General features: G+C 43.8%; 2 pseudogenes; one reads left to right on the top strand and one right to left on the bottom strand.

The window, feature by feature from the left end:
* Positions 1-1,362: 1,362 nt before the first annotated feature.
* LOC119330655 lies at positions 1,363-8,900 on the bottom strand (annotated as a pseudogene).
* Positions 8,901-13,310: 4,410 nt separating this feature from the next.
* Positions 13,311-17,691, top strand: part of LOC119330929 — a 6,790-nt pseudogene continuing 2,409 nt past the window's right edge.

The following is a 17,691-nucleotide window of genomic DNA, read 5'->3' as shown; positions in this document are numbered from 1 at the left end:
CAGCAACATCCCGAGGCCGACATCACCAAAGGAAAGATGGTTATCTCATACGATCACTCAAGATTCAAGGGCAAACGTGAAGTGACCGTGGCTTCCTGTACCAGGCCGCCTGAGCAGTGGAGCAAGGCACCAGAGGGCTGGGTAAAGCTGAACGTCGATGGAGCATGGCGGGAAGCTGATGGAACCGGTGGCGCGGGGATGATACTACGAGATCACGTGGGAGCAGTCATTTTCGCGTCTTGCAGGTTCCTCCCGAGATGTGCAAGTCCTCTTGAGGCTGAATTATCAGCCTGCATGGAGGGAGTTACCCTGGCTCTCGAGTGGAGCATGGCGCCTCTCGTCTTGGAGATGGACTGTGCTGCTGCAGTAAGCATGATTAAGGAAACATCATTGGACAGATCCCCCAATGCGTCTCTTGTTGGAGAGATTAAGAGGAAGCTAGCTGTAGGGAGGGAGCATGCAATCAGGTTGATTCCTAGAGAGCAAAACGGTACCAGTCATGCCCTTTCGCAAATGGGATGCTCGATCCCACGTACGGCCGTCTGGCTGCGTTCGGCACCTGACGAGATTGTTGGTTTATGTAAGCAAGACTGTGGCGAATCCACTTGAGTAATGAAATGATCCTTTCGCAAAAAAAAAAAAATACTACCTGATTTACCCTCGCCTCCGACATTATTCCTGATTTTACAGTCATCTCACAAACAGCGCTGTGTCATCCCAGGGCACCAACATGCTAGTTTTCTAAAATAATGAAATATCAAACTTAAATGGAACATATGGCCGTTCTCTACTGAAAAACAGTATAAGAAGGCTTCATAAATTTCCTGCAATTTATTTTGAAAGGACGCAGAAATGAAAAAAAAGTTAAAAATCTTGAATAATTTCTTCAAACTTATCAGTTTTGCTAAAGCATATCTAGATATGCCATGAGTATTGCACATCTAAATCCTATGTCATTGATCTTACGCGGAGATTCATGGGGTATTTTCTTTTTATACTTGATTAAGTCATTTAAATGTCATCTAGATGTGCCCTAGATAGACCCTTATTAAATATCAAAGAGAGTTGCATCGTTCGACACTGAAGGGAAAACAAAGCCAGGAGGTCACCATCCCAAAACTAGACTTAGAATCAATATATTTAGCAGGAGTGTGTGTCACACGATTGCATCCCTGGTGCGGTGTTTAAAGGAGATAGCACTTATCTGCTTAGCACGCTGGAAACTTCAATCAACTACACCATTGCATCACCGTAAAACTGAACAAGGTCCAAATGCGCTTGTCAGGCCATTAACCTGGTCCCCATAAATACTTGCTAACTAGCCAGTTCATCGTACCTACATTATGGCGCCGATACCAATCATAAGAATTGTAACCGAGATAGATTATCCAATCTGCATAACAGTGCATCGACAGTAAACCCGGTCCAGTTTCAGGCCAGACCCACAGGAAGAACATGAAGGATTCATCCAGTGAAGGCCACGATAACAGCAGGTGCATTGCCAGAAAATGTTTTCAGCATTGTATACTTGAAGTCTTCAAGAGAAAGAATCTTTACATCACCGGAGGAATAAATGTGCAGGTGCAATCAGGATTTACATGAACGCCTCTTAAGCTGTTGCTGATATGCTTACGCTCTAAAGGATGACAACGTTCATGAACTTCCTCTTTGCAAAAGCCAACCACCATTTGTTTGGAGTGCCATTAGCCCTGTATGCGCAGTTGAGCAGCCTCCCGCTCGTTTCCTCCCTTATCTGCTTCAGATAGTTCCTCAACAGTTCTGCATTAGAGAGGATCACAATCCATGGGAGTTAGAATATTCTGCTGTTAGACTTGGTCGGTGTCTAACAATTTATAGCTGAACTAGCCTAAGGCTTGAATAAAAGACTACTATTCCCTCCAATCCATATTAGTTGTCGCTCAAACGGATGTATCTAGCACTGAAATACATCCAGATACATCCGTTTGAACGACAAGTAATATGGATCGGAGGGAGTACTTTTTTTGAACTAAATTACGTGAAATACCAAGCAAACAACTTCTGCAGAGAAGAGTTTAGCTTAGTTACTTTCACTAAAAGTCTATGCACGTGCAGATATGCAATTGAAGTTGATGGAGCTATATATACCTGCTTCCTCCCCAGATTGGGGGAGAGTGAAAAGTCCAGGGAATGGAAACCCTGGTTCCCCAGGCACAGGAACTTTTTCCAACCCCAGGTTAATGATTGCCTTAGTTCCGACAGCCAGTGTCCGGCAGGTTTCTAATCTTTTCAAGGCAATATTGATGTAAGATGTCAGATAGATGAGCAATTTGTCTGCTGGGCTTTTGACATGGAAGTTTTTGAAGAAAACATTTGCTCGGAAGAAAGTTATCGCTTCATCAACTATATCCGCCTTATCTGTAATAGCATCAACGTTAATAAGCAGTTTGACATGGTCGTACAGGAATGGAATTACATCATTATAAATGTGTATGATGTTGTAACGGCACCTGAATCCGCGGCTGGGGCTGGGCCCTTTATATGAGTTTTTAGTGGAAGCAAAGGACACCCACAGGCTTTTGTGATCCCATCATCGTCAATGAAACTAGAGTGATAAACCTGTCCATGAGGGATAAATGCATATGGTGCTCAGATATTGCATAGTTAACGTTAACCATGACCAAACTAGAACCAACAAAATTAGCATGGGAAACTAAAGCAAGCGATGAGCACATTTGATAGCTATTTGCAACCATCGATATTACCTTCGTTAAACACTTAAACCCATGAAAGGTGTTTCTAAAGGAGTAACTCTAGCTGAAGTACTCTGAACCACAAGATTGATGTCACCTTATTAAACTTTCTCCTGTTTGGACTACCTTGACTGGCATAAGCAGAATACAACATACAACTATATGGCTTATAAGTTTAGCTTGCAAATGGAAGTGTCATATAGCTCCATCAGAGGATGGACAAAAAAAACAGTCAAGTGACACTTATTTTGGAACAGAGGGAGTATTATGGATCGCAAACTGTGATGATATGAAACTAGAATTATCTGGGGCTCTACTTTAACATCAGCTTCCAGGACCTTCCCAAACATGCTCTGTTAAGTAACCAGAAAATATAAACAGGAATTTTGTAATGAGGTGTTGAGGTGCATTGCACAGGTTAGTGTAGCAGTACCGGCTTCGGTAATGAAAAACAGAGCACGTCCAAAATGGCACCAATCTTTATGTGCCAACTTAACGCTCAAAACAGAACTTCGCTTCCAATTTGGCCAAGTCAGACCCGTTGGCTGCCCAAATTCGGTGACAATAGCGTCCAAGGAATGACAAGGTCTGGGAGAAGGAGATGGCAAGTAACTCACCATGGCTACAAAGGACTGCCGGGTGCGGTGCACCGCAGACAAACAGGGAACTCCACCTGCGTAGATCTCCTGAGTGCCGTCTATCTGGTAGTGAGGAAGGATGGGACTGAGACCGGTTCCCAAAGAAGGAAGTTCGCCCTAGTGCAACTATGGAACCTAAACAAAACAAATAATAAGGGAACTGGATACTGAGCTGGTTCTTCAACAGACTGCATACGAAAGCAGGAGTTGTAGGAAAGCACTTACAGAAGAAGACTGGCTGGCTCTGAATAGTTCCCTCCGAAGCTCACTAACGCCCCCTGTCGTCCGCTAGCAATTCAGGCTCTGCATCAAAGATACAAGCTGTGTTATAAAAAAAAAGTTGGACTGGTATGGTAATCACAAAAGGCAGCAGCAACTAAGAGCATCTCCAACAGAAGCGCTATATGAGCGCCGCGCGGTATAAAAACTGCTTTTAGCGTGCGCGGACCCGGTTTGGAATCTCCAGCAACCGCACAAAAAGCGCGCGCGCTATAACTAATGCAGCGCGCGCATCAAAAAGGCATCGCGCGCAGCATATTTAGTGCGCCCGGTCGCGCGCGCTGCAAACTCTGGGCTGCTGCAGATGGGACCGCTTGATTGGGACCGTTGGACTCGCGCGCGCAGCATATTTTGCAGCGCTTGTTGGAGCAAACGTCTTGTAGCGCCCTAAAAAAATTTACTTGCGCGCTGTAAACCTGTTTTTTAGGCGCCGCGCATTGGGCGGCTGTTGGAGATGCTCTAACAGATGCAAACTTGCAGGTAATAAATTGAATGGCTGTGACTGCATTCACATCATCAAAGACATCACACCGAAGATGATTGAAGGAAATCAAGGGGCAATCAAGCCCAATAACCACACGGACGGATTGACTGCGAAATGCTTTCTTCACAGCCTCAAGCCCGGTTCTCGAATCAAAATTCGGGGCGGTTACTTCGTCAGATTAAAATCTACTGTAACAAACAAACCCCTAACATACATATATTCAGAGCAGACACTGGACCAGGGCCAGGGCTGGCGGTAGGTACGATGACCTCCACGCGGAATGGGGAAAAAAGAAAGGGCGAGGGTCAGATTCACCGACGTGTTGCGGGTGGCTGTTCCATCCACAGTCGGCAACCGACGAGCGTTAACCCCTGCCCCGGGAGATCTAACCGGAGACGCGGGATTGGTAAGAGAGGGTAGGGAGACCCGGACCGGATCGCCGGCGCGCAGCCCCGCGACGACCGGAGCGGATGAGCGGATCGGAATGTTGCTGAAAGGGGGGAGGGAGCGGGTAGAGAGGCGCTTACCACAGTTGACGATTGGGGGCGGGTTTGACAGGGGCAGCGAGGCGGGCTCCGGCGAGCGGCGGCGCGCGGGGCCGCGCGGGGGCGGGAGGTGGATCCGTGGATGGAGACGCAGGCGTTTCTTTTTAGAGAGAGAGAGAGGAAGAAGAAGGGAAAAGGCGCAGGCGTTCTGGCGATGTGAGCGAAGCGTCGGCCCCCGCCCTCCCCTTGGGCAGTCGATGCTTTTTCCCCTAATGAGATGTTGGTGTTACTAGAACAATGCAGATATAAATATTTTACTATGTTAGTTTGTGTTTTGGCTATTCATAATATGTACTAATTGTGTAAATATTGTGTAAATAAACGCATCATTAAATTATGTTCGTAACTTACCATATATTTTGATAAGAAGTGATTTATCTGCCCATAATATGCGATTGTGTAAATAAATGTTCATCAAATCTGTCTGTAATTTACCTTATATTTTGATCAAAAGTTTTGTAAGTAAATTGTAATGAAATTGGTTCATAAGGTAAGTAAATTAATATGATTGATTATTATACGGGGAAGGTTGGACGAAGGGGTGATGGGAGGAAAGGTGAAATGGGAACCTTACGGTTTTTTAAGTAGTAGAGATTTTTCACGGTTGATCGAATTGGAGGGCTCACCGGTGAAAGCTGAAGGGGAGAGTTTGTCTAGCCGCCTAGAGTTACGGGAGGAAAAAAAGATTTGTTTTCCCTTGAACAAGTGTTAATTATATAATAAGTAGTTCTGATCTCACAGGTGTTCTTTTTTTTCCTTTTCCTTCTATTTTGTCACAATTTAGGAGAAACCTGACTCGGTTTTACAAGATGTCTGAATAGGTTAATTCATGTGATGGCTCTAGAATCTCTATGGAAAGGTTTTGAAATTACACTCAAATGCGCTTGAAATGCTTTTGAAATTTATGTTATATATATTTTCGTGAGGTGTGCTGGGGCATATGAAATTCAACTAGATTTGTGTGTAATGCATGTCGAGTGATCCTGTTATTCGTAAAAAAAATATGACTGGATTGATTGAAAGTTGCCTCAAATGCCCGCTAAATGTATCCAAAATTAATTCAAATATGAATGGTCTGACTTTCTTAGCGAAACCTGGTTCAAAAATTTAAAAATCTTTTCTGGAATGGGAATGGACAAATGGTAGGTTTAAAGAATTGCCTGGGATGTTTGTTGCATGTGCTCAGCTATTATGGAAGTTGAGTGGATTATCTCGTACACTTGTTCAATCGCATGAAATGTTTGAAATGCGTGTCAAATGTATCTAAAGATAATCAAAATGTGATTGAATGTTTTGGGCAAATGCATTCAAACATGAGTGGAATCATTTGTGAGACTTGTAAAAATGAATGAAAATTGAGGAACCATGTTTGAATTGCTTCCAAGTCAAACTCGCACTCGGCTATGCTGTTGGATATTGCGTGCACTTCCATCGACAATCTTTCAAAAAATAAAGAAGGCAAATACGTGCAAACCGAGAAGGCTTGAGTTTGTCGGGGGACAACCACCGTGACTTTACAAAGAGACCATATTCCCCAAAATTTTAATAGCTACAATGAATACAGAGCATCATTGTTCATCATGCATGTGTAGTGATTTAGAAAAGAGAGAAAACAAAATGGTGTTCTCATGTTATGAGAATTCAACTGATTGCATAGAGCTTATTTGGTTCATGCAACCATCAAAACATAGATAACTTGGAGTGCATGACTGACACATGTTGATCAAAATATGTCACTTTGTTGATTGAGCATAGCCAAGAGCACAACGCTCCTAAAGCCAATTGTAGCGGTGAACTACCAAAACAAAGCTTCACTTTAACGGTTGCAGGCTTCTACCAAACTACGCAAAATCCTGAAACCAAATAATACTATAAGGAGTTGATTGTCATGGGAAAGGATGCTCTTCCCAATGCGCACCACCAATCCAAAAACTGGAGGATGAGAATCATGTCCACGTGCAATCTTGATTTCTATGCATTGACTCTGCAAAATGAGACAAATGAGAACAAGCCCTAATCGGTGTAGAAACATGCAAATGTATAGCCATAACATAAGCAAATAATGGTGCCAATGGAAAATACGAGCAAGCAAACTAAGTGTTTAATGTGATTAACTAGAATTTAATACAAAACATGAAGGGTAATAAAATTCAGATGAGAAAACAAGCACCGGCTAATTTACAAACTCATTTTGGCTCCTAAATAAATATGCAAAAAAACAAGGGCATAATACATAGAGGAGATTGCATGTGACAAAAGGGCAACTAAGTTAAGAAAGCTTGTATAAAAAAATCCAAAAATAATAATCCTAACTCTACACTTCAGCTTTCATACGTATTGGTAAAGATGTTAGGGTGTGCTCACACAAACTCAGTAGTTATATATCATATTAGCTAATAAGTGAGATACACGTACACAACTAGACTTTGTAATTGGAATGTCAATTCCACATTTGAAGCACCCTAGAGATTTTCCATATCACGAAAAGCAATGTCAGCTTAACCTTTAGGCTTCGGCCAAACTTACCAGACATTAGATAAACATGGCACTTCACGGAAGGATATGCCCTGAAGATGTTTTGTGCTATTTCGCATCCACCTTTCCTTGACCAGACTTCATGTGACAGATTCAAAGTCATTCCTTTAAGGTTTGGCGAACATTTGAGTATGAGTTTCAAGAAATCAAACTCATGATCTACTCCTTCAAAGCCATTGATCTCCACTTCTTTGAGAGTAGTCAGTGAGATGTTTTGGGTTCTCCAATTTGTGGGCGCACATGGACACTCTGGTTTGCATTCTTCTTGCACCTGAAACAAAAAATAGATGTAAATGACCACATAATGTAAAAAATTTCACGAATCACATAATGAATTTTCGAGATATGTAATCAGAGCTAATAGTTACCATTGTTCTCCACAAAAAAACCTTAAGCTTTTGCATAGCAGTGCCCATTAGATTAATCCCAAGAAGATGAAACACAGGCTCCAAAAACATGCCCCTTTGTTGTGAGATGTAGCTCTACAACAGAGAAGGCAACAACCATATGCTTCTCTATCTCTTGTGTAAAGTTGGCCAACTCATCAAGGAAATTAGATGACAACTGGGAAACAATTTGGAAGGAGACATATAATTCACAAAAGAAAACTGTTTAATATGAGTTTGCAATAAACTGAATAGGAGAGGGGACACACCGCACAGACATCAATTCGGAGTGAAGGGAATTGTCCTTGTCTCTCAACTGGTGCCTGCAATCTCAACAGTTGGAGTTGCCAAAGACCAAACACAATGGGCCATCTGGGTAAACAGTTCCATGACACCTTCTCCACCACTGGGGCCAAGAAGAAAATTTTGGACTCCGCCATTGTGGCAAAGGACATGGTAAATTTCTTAAGCATGGGGGCAACGATGTCTACATGGTCTATCCATGAATTCCCGTCCACTACAATCTCCTGAAGTGACGGAGAGTGGATTGTCAGGTTGTTCTCATGTATGCCAACACGCTTGAGGTGGAGCATGCGCAAGCACAGGCAACATGAGAGCATGGCAACGATGTTGATGTAGCAGGACGACAGAATCAACGTCTTGAGTGCGGTGAACTCGACACCGTCTGGCACACGACAGATGACGACGGGAAGTTCCATCGTGATCGAGGTGGCGCAGTGGAAGCAAGGTAGATCCACGATATAGGGATTGATTATTTCCAAGGGGAGGCCAAAGATGACCTCCTTCAGCTCAAGTCGCGCTGCAGCATGGAGCAGCGAGGTTACATCAGGCTTGCGGAGCCCATGAAGGCGCCTTTGTTTCTTGGGGACGTGCCAGCCCTCCTTGGCGACATGGATCTCGAGGAGGGAAATCATGCTCGGGGGCCGAGGAACGTGGCCCATCGCCGCTTCGATCTTGGGGAAGGTGATGTTGAGTAAGACGATCTGTTGGAGGTGGGCCCAGAGGCCACGCCACCGGCGGGAGAGGGCGCTGGTGTGCGCGGCGGCGGCAATGCATCTGAGTCGGGCAAGGATGAGGAGGAGTAGGTCGGTAGGGAGAGCACTAATGTGGTCCGCTTCACTTCCTAAGGTATCGAGCAGTGGTTGGGAGGAACGCCGGCGACGACGCCCCCATCTCAACTCCATCAGATCTTTGCTAAAACTCTGATGTTCCCCTTCCATCTGAGACAACGAAGAGAGAATTCCTTTATACAGACCTTCTCTAATAATGTGTTTCCCCATTTGGACCAGAAATAAATACTTCCTATTTGGCACGGGACATAAATTGTATCCCTAATTTCACATTTCCGCCAATATTGGCTACTAATGATGGTCTCTTCCCTGTATTACACATGGGCTAAATTCTATTGGTAATATGACACCTTTTGTCAATTTTGGCTACTAAGAATGTTAGATGAAAATTAGGTGTGCGCAAATAGGGATGGTTTCTTTTTCCGGGGCCAAACAGGGAAGCACATTTTTAGAAATGACTAGTAAGCTTAGTGGAAGACCTGTCTTGTATGCAATAGCGTGCCATGAGAAGCCCAAGGACAACCGCTTGGCCCAAGGGAGAGAGAGAGGAACTCCAACCCAAAGAAGTCGGGAGCTGGCTGGTCTAGTGACCGAAGATATATATTCATCGCCCAACGGGCCAAATAGGCATCGAAGAACAGAGACCTGAACCTAGCGCCGTTGGGCGAACTCCTACTCGCACCTCCTTGCTACCTCTTGAGCATTGCGTTAGTTTTTCCCGAGGAGGAATGGATGATGCAGCAAAGTAGCGTAAGTATTTTCCTCGGTTTTTCAGAACGAAGATATCAATTCAGTAGGAGGCTACGCACGAGTCCCTCGTACCTGCACAAAACAAATAAATACTCGCAACCAACGCGAATAGGGGTTGTCAATCCCTACACAACCACTTACGAGAGTGAGATCTGATAGATCTGATAAGATAATTTTTTTGATATTTTTGTGATAAAGATGCAAAGTAAAATAAAGGCAAAGTAAAAAGTAAAGAAAATAACTAAGTAGTAGGAGATTAATATGATAAAAATAGACCCGGGGGCCATAGGTTTCATTAGTGGCTTCTCTCGAGAGCATAAGTATTCTACGATGGGTGAACAAATTACTGTTGAGCAATTGACAGAATTGAGCATAGTTATGAGAATATCTAGGTATGATCATGTATATAGGCATCACATCCGAGACAAGTAGACCGACTCCTGCCTGCATCTACTACTATTACTCCACTCATCGACCGCTATCCAGCATGCATCTAGAATATTAAGTTAAAACAGAGTAACACCTTAAGCAAGATGACATGATGTAGAGGGATAAACTCATGCAATATGATGAAAACCCCATCTTGTTATCCTCGATGGCAACAATATAATACGTGCCTTGCTGCCCCTACTGTCACTGGGAAAGGACACCGCAAGATTGAACCCAAACCTAAGCACTTCTCCCATTGCAAGAAAGATCAATCTAGTAGGCCAAACCAAACTGATAATTCGAAGAGACTTGCAAAGATAACCAATCATACATAAAAGAATTCAGAGAAGATTCAAATGTTATTCATAGATAGACTTAATCATAAACCCACAATTCATCGGTCTCAACAAACACACTGCAAAAAGAAGATTACATCGAATAGTTCTCCACAAAAGAGGGGGAGAACATTGTATTGAGATCCAAAAAGAGAGAAGAAGTCATCTAGCTACTAACTATGGCCCCGTAGGTCTGAGGTAAACTACTCACACTTCATCGGAGGGGCTATGGTGTTGATGTAGAAGCCCTCCGTGATCGATGCCCCCTCCGGCAGAGCTCCGGAACAGGCCCCAAGATGGGATCTCGTGGATACAGAAAGTTGCGGGTGTGGAATTAGGTTTTTGGCTCCGTATCTGATCGTTTGAGGGTACGTAGGTATATATAGGAGGAAGGAGTACGTCGGTGGAGCAACAGGGGGCCCACGAGGGTGGAGGGCGCGGCTGGGGAGGGTAGGCGCGCCACTCTACCTCGTGGCCTCCTCTTTTGTGTCTTGACATAGGGTCCAAGTCTCCGGGTCTTGTTCGTTGAGAAAATCACGTTCTCGAAGGTTTCATTCCGTTTGGACTCCGTTTGATATTCCTTTTCTTCGAAACCCTAAAACAGGCAAAAAACACACAATTCTGGGCTGGGCCTCCGGTTAATAGGTTAGTCCCAAAATAATATAAAAATAGAAAATAAAGCTCAATAATGTCCAAAACAATAGATAATATAGCATGAAGCAATCAAAAATTATAGATACGTTTGAGACGTATCACTCCTGACTCTACTTCCCATTCCCCTTCTTGATGATGAACCCTAGCTACCCTCTTATATTGAATTCGTCGATTGTGAGTGAAATCCAGTGCTTGATACCTAGGACCGTATCATTTGGTATTCAGAGCCAGTCCACCACCTCCAAATTTTCCCCCACCGTAGTCACCATGAGCAGCCTAGCTGAGCAATTCGGTCGAATCCGGGATGCTGTGTGCGAGTTGCTGGAGTTGGTCGGCGCAGACGCTGAAATCAAGTCTCCCACACCAGCACCAACGACCCAAGAGATTGAGGTTGACCACGACAATGCCACTGCCAGTCTTGCACCTGTGGTGACTATCCCTGGTGCCAGCCTCGACGTTTGCATCGATGAGGTCCTGCCTCATGTCTCCTCACCACCAACTGTTGCCTTCGAGGAGGTTGTTGAGGTTGTCCCCTCTACAACCAGCAGCTCTTCCACCATGTTGCATGCCATGTGTTTGACCGAATTCCCAAGTTACAAGGGTGCCACATTGGCTTCTGCGTTCACCCCAGCCACGACACCTGCGTTGCTCACGGCCACTGTCGCTATCCTCCCCGTGCTCATTGCACCTGCGGCAAGCGACGAAACCCTCGACAGCATTGCTAGCAGCGGCGCTACATTGATCCCCACCCCCTACTCAACCAGTAGCCACGGCGGAAGCAACCTAGGGATGCAGACACTGACTCCATGGAGTGTGGTTGCATCCTTCACGGAGCCTCCAGAGTTTTGGCCAGCCCAGCCGTGATGGTTGTTTGTTGCCTCGAACTGGACACCAAGTCATCCTCGAGGTGTTCGACAAGGTGCCTCATCAACAACACTGAGATGTTCATGTGATCCTGAGTATCATGCGGCAATGCCAAGGGCTACGGCCAAGGCCATGGGCGCTGCCAAGGCTGCACATGGTCTGACAATATACCTTGGCGAGAGTGTCGGCACAGATGAAGCAGAGTACTCATGGAAGCCACCTTTTGGTACTCAAGGAAATTCAAAGGCTAATGTCTTCCTACTGCTTGGGCAAACATGAGGAAACAATGGTAGATTGTTGTCAAGTTCTGGGAGCATGACCCTCTTCAATTGCTACCCTCAGGAAGAATTCCCTCGCGGAAATATTCCCTGTTACTACATCATCAAGGGTGTTGCAAGTAAGGGTTAGTCCATGTCGACAACTAACCAATGAAGTATGTGAGGAAGTGTTCTTATTGCAGCCCAAGCTTCCACGATCTCTGTTGCTAATCAGTAGAGTGGTGGCGGTGCAAAACCCAATTTACACTATGATTAATCTATGTGTCAGCTTCATATATGGCTTGCACTTGCAACTGGGTAGTGACACCATCAACAACATGAAGGTTTTCCTGAAATATGAATACCACGAGTGCTTTATTTTTCAGGCTTCAGTGGGTCTCAAGTTTGATGTGGATTTCAGGGGCTATTTGACAACCGTACTACTCTAGTTGACAACAACACTCTATCATGTAGTGTACTTTGTCTCGGTTCTGCCTATTCAAGCCATGGGAGCAACAATACGTTACAATATGACAGTGCACTGCTCTAGTGGGAGATCGCTTAGGTTTTTGGATGGGCACCTTACACCCTGAACTCTTGTGGTGCATTCTTGGGCAGGAAAATGGTGGGAAGCATGGGGCGCATATGACATGGAATGTTGGTGGTTTGGCATCTACTGTCCTTAGTACCCAGTGTTTTGTTTCTGCATATCATGATGGGCTTGGCGATCAATGTAGCGGTGGTTTCCTCTCGAAGATCACCAATGCACTCGTGAACTGGTTTTTCTTGGTCGTGCTGCTTCTTTGGGATCCGAGCGACTTCTTAACTGTTACCAGCGATGTTGGGTACTGAAACGGCTTACATTACACCAATTGACCTCATTGACCATCTAGATCGTCTTACGGAGAGAGAGAGAGAGAGAGAGAGAGCAGCACCGACGCTCAAAGCCCCGACCTGACACAGCAAAGGTGCCGGCCACCGCGCTGCCGCCAAGGAGGCGGCCGGGTTGGACCAGCAGAAAATCTAGTCGCCTTGATAGGTCGCCTCACAGCAGAAAACGCTTCGCCCGCAAAAGACACATTCCGCAACCAGCCGCAACAAAATGGACCGTTAGATGCCACGAAGCCACGCATTTGATCCGGCACGAATCTTAACGCGGCGCATCAAGCGAAAGGGCAAAAGAGAGACATTTTTTTATATAAAGAAAAAAAGAAGGGCAAAAGACAGACAAAAACCCCGTCCTCCAGTCTTCTCCTCCGCCTGTTCCGTTTCCCCCCAAATCCGCCGCCCGACCAAAAACCCTCGCTACGACCCACTCCACCTCCGGCGGCATGGAGCGCCCGGCGGCGGGCGCCTCCTACCAGCGGTTCCCGCGCGTGCGGATCCGCGAGCTGAGGGACGAGTACGCCAAGTTCGAGCGGCGGGCGCCTCCTACCAGCGGTCCCCACCGTCGCCATCGACCTCGTCGAGATCGAGAGCAACTCCTCCGTGCTCACCGACGAGTTCGCGCACCGCCTCGGCCTCATCCCGCTCACCTCCTCCGCCGCCATGTCCGCCATGCGCTTCTCCCGCGACTGCGACGCCTGCGACGGCGACGGCTCCTGCGAGTACTGCTCCATCGAGTTCCACCTCGCCGCCCGCGCCACCGACTCCGGCCAGACGCTCGAGGTCACCGCCATGGACCTCCGCTCTACCGACCCCAAGGTCTGCCCCGTCGACCAGGCCGACGCCGCCGGTGACAGCAGGCAAGTCGATCGCGCTCTCCATTACGGCCCATTGTGTTCTTTACTTGTTAAAGCCCCCAAGTGTTAATCTGATGAAATGATGACCTCTGCCTGATCTACAGAACCCAACTAACCCTATGTAGTCATTCTATCTACTGGCTAGTAGCTTATCTGTATGATGGATTCCTAATTCACCTCTCTGGCTCTCTCTCTCTCTCTATATATATATCTAGTTTGTTGTGTTTTTTTGTTTGTCAAATTAATCATGCTTTGTACTAACTGATTTATTTGTCCCTGACTCTTTGTCTTGCCTCTAAATGCATTTTTTATTTCTTTGGAAGGTAGATGTACAAAATGTTATCTTGTGACTGCACTATTTGAAGTACCTCATGCATGTTCGTCATCGTATCTGTACATGATTCAGTTCGATGGTTAATTTGTATCGAAAGGTCAAAATTACACTTTATTTTAAATCAGCATTGGGTTGCTTGCAGTCTAGCAGCGCATGTAACTCAATCATGCTCAACCAGGTCTCAGTTTCAGATTATCCAATGCTACAATTGCTTATAGGTTTAGTTAGTACGTAGTAGGAAGCCAAGGGGCCAGCATTTTACTCTATCTATGCCAAAATGGTAGTTGTCCTCACTTACACCACCGTACGCTTTCACTGCCTTAAAATTGCAATTACTTGAGTGAAACTATATTTGTATCGTTCTACAACATTTTCAAGTGGGATCAGGATTAAGACGAAGGAATATATGTATTTCGCCAAAGCAATCTTGTATTGTTGATTCCAATGAACACTCATTTTTGCATCCTTCTACTATATATATATCTGAACTAAACCAGCATTTCCTGGTAACTAGTAATAATGTTGCCATCTCTTGTTAAAGCCTCCAAAAACTCTTGTCCAGTGAATTATAAACTATTTATCCTTGTTCGATATGCACATTCTATGCTTGTCTAGATACCTTTCTGGGTTATATACATACTACATGGTCGACATTTTGTGCATCCTTTGCCCAGCGAAATTATTTACTTTAGACCTTGATACCACTTTTAGAAAATGAAGGGGGGCAATAACAGGTTGTAAAAAAGAGACACAAAAGAAGCTACCATCCAATTTCCCTTTACTTTTCAATAATGTAAACAAACGAGCTTGATGGCTGCAGAGTAGAGCCTAAGTTGTATGCGCCTTCTGCCATAGTGTTATTATAACTCTTACCCTACTTCTCATCACCTCATTGTTCCATGGGGTTCATCCATATACTGTATGTTTATCTGCCTATGATTTGCTCAGTTTTCCATTTTCATTCAAAGGGTACAGATTGTAATGCTTATGTTGGGAGTACCACTCTATATGTCAGTATGTCACATGTATCTTTTCTTCTCTTCTACAATAAGTTACCCAATTCATTTTCCTTTGTAAGCAGTTAGTTAAAAAAAAGTAACATAGCCTTTTTTTTGTACAATCTTATTTTCCCTCCTCTTTCATTCCATAATAATGGGACATTATGAATGGAAGTACTGAGCATTTGGTTATTAGTTGATCTTACATGTCAATTGTACACATTAATCTTATGGGGGGGCACACTGAAAATGACTCAATTTTCCATATCCCATTTAAATGTGCGGATTGTAATACTTATGTTGGGAATACTACTGTGTATGTCACATGTATCTTTCCTTCTATTCATAAGTTAACCAAATCATTTTCCTTTGTAAGCAGTTAGTTATAAAAAAAAAGAGGCATTTTTTTTTGTACAATCTCCTTTCTCCTTTTCTGTCATTCCAGCATAAGGGGGTGCAATGAATGGAAGTAAAACTGAGCATTTGGTTATTAGTTAATCTTACATGTTAATTGTACACACTAATGTTATGTGGAGACAGCAGTACAAATGGTGAGGCCACAGTTATCTGTGTATACCAGACTTACCGTCAGTGGCATCTTTAGGAGGGGATAAGACTTTTTATCCCTTAAGGGTTTGATTGAATAACTTCTAGGTTGGATGCACATTTAACTATTTGATTATGAAATTTGGGCATTTGACTGTCTATCTATCTGACACTGATCTTTCATTTTATGTGCTTCTAAATGCAAGCGTACTCTGCTTATTAATAATACTATAAATCTTCACCTACATGCACAGAGCATGCACTATTGATATGTTCTTCTGCTGCCACAATAAAAATTAAGCTACCTTATGAATGGAAGTGCTGAGCATTTGGTTATTAGTGGATCTTACATGATGATTGCACACACTAATCTTATGTGGGATAAACACTGAAAATGACTCAGTTCTCCATATCCCATTTGAGAGTGCAGATTGTAAATACTTATGTTGGGAATACTACTGTGTATGGCACATGTATCTTTCCTTCTCTTTATAAGTTAACCAAATCATTTTCCTTTGTAAGCAGTTAGTTGAAAATAAATGTCTGAAAAGTGCCCTTAAGTTTTATCTTGTTTAACTAATGCTTATTGGTATTGAGCCTTAAATAATATCTTATTTCAGGGGCATATTAATTGTAAAGCTGCGTTGTGGGCAAGAGCTGCGTCTTCGAGCAATTGCTAGGAAGGGAATTGGAAAGGACCATGCCAAATGGTCTCCAGCTGCTACTGTGACCTTCATGTATGAGCCTGATATATGTATTAATGAAGAGCTCATGGAGACACTTACACTTGAGGAAAAACAAAGCTGGGTGGAGAGCAGCCCTACCAAAGTATTTGACATTGATCCTGTCACCCAACAGGTCAGCTTGTTCTCTACTAGTGCGTCTCCATCACTTGTTTCAATAACATCATCAACGAATCCGGAGTTTTTGGGTTTTTCATATGCTATGATAAACAATTGCTAGATTCATTGTGAGTTTGTGTGTGTGTGTGTGCGCGCGTGCACGCGAACTATTCCTAGATTCATCAGACATCTTACATTATTGGTCAAGTCATTCAACACCACAACTATGATGTTGTGCAGTCTACATGCATTACTTTAGATAAGCCATCTATATTTGCTGATGCTGCAATCTGTCACTACAGTTGTAACACAGCACCTGCTATCGTAAGTAGTGCATGTGTTTCTGTTCAATGCTTGTGTACTTATATGTTCTATCTATTTTTCTGGCTGTTCGGATTAAATTACTGTCAAATACCTGAATTTGTTTTTTGGTCTGGTTGGCAACTTGACATATCAATACACATTGCACTGATGCTTCGTAGTAGTGATTTTAACGGCAAATTCTATTAAAAATGGACTACTCAGAGCAATAATTGTTGTGTCGATATATTTACTAGTAACATGTGACTAAAATTGTCTTTCCTGTTGCCAAATTTATGTTTCCATTCCTGATGGAGATACTGCAAATTGCGCTGTTCTATTTACCGAACTCTTGGGTAGGCACTTGTCATGAGTCAACGAGAAGAAACCCCAAAAATATTGTTTGTTCAAACTCAATTGCTTCTCCACATTTAAGTGCGAGAGCACAAAATTACGGCAAATCAGCAACCACAACAACATATGCAAACCATGCTAATGATTGTTCAAAGACATTTCTAAACCCTCGGAGCTCTACTAGCTAAAGTTTAAATTTCATGAATGCCTTCTTCTAGCATGTCCTTGTTGGGTTAAATTATCCTATCACCATCCAAATCACATGCACTGTTTGCAGCCACTAAGTGAAGGTGGATCTACTAGCATCATGTAAGGCCTCATTTGGCTCACATGATTCTAAAAACGCAGGAATTGAATATGAATGCATGTGTAAAACAGAGGATTGGAAACATAGGAATTTTGCAGACTTGGGTGCTTGGTTAAAGGGGATAGAAAAAATACATGAATCCTAACAAACAGAGTCAAATCAAAGTCAAACCACATGGAAAGGTATAATCATCATGTTATGCCACTAAGAATCTCAATCTTGTTCTTCGTGTGTAGGAAGTTGAAAAAGAGGTGCAAGTGGGTTGTAAAGTTTCTGTGTGATACAGAAA

The sequence above is a fragment of the Triticum dicoccoides genome, chromosome 7A (assembly GCF_002162155.2).
Source record: "Triticum dicoccoides isolate Atlit2015 ecotype Zavitan chromosome 7A, WEW_v2.0, whole genome shotgun sequence".
NCBI lineage: Eukaryota > Viridiplantae > Streptophyta > Magnoliopsida > Poales > Poaceae > Triticum > Triticum dicoccoides.
Note: the sequence above shows the minus strand (reverse complement) of the source record. Positions and strands in the feature narration are given on the sequence as shown.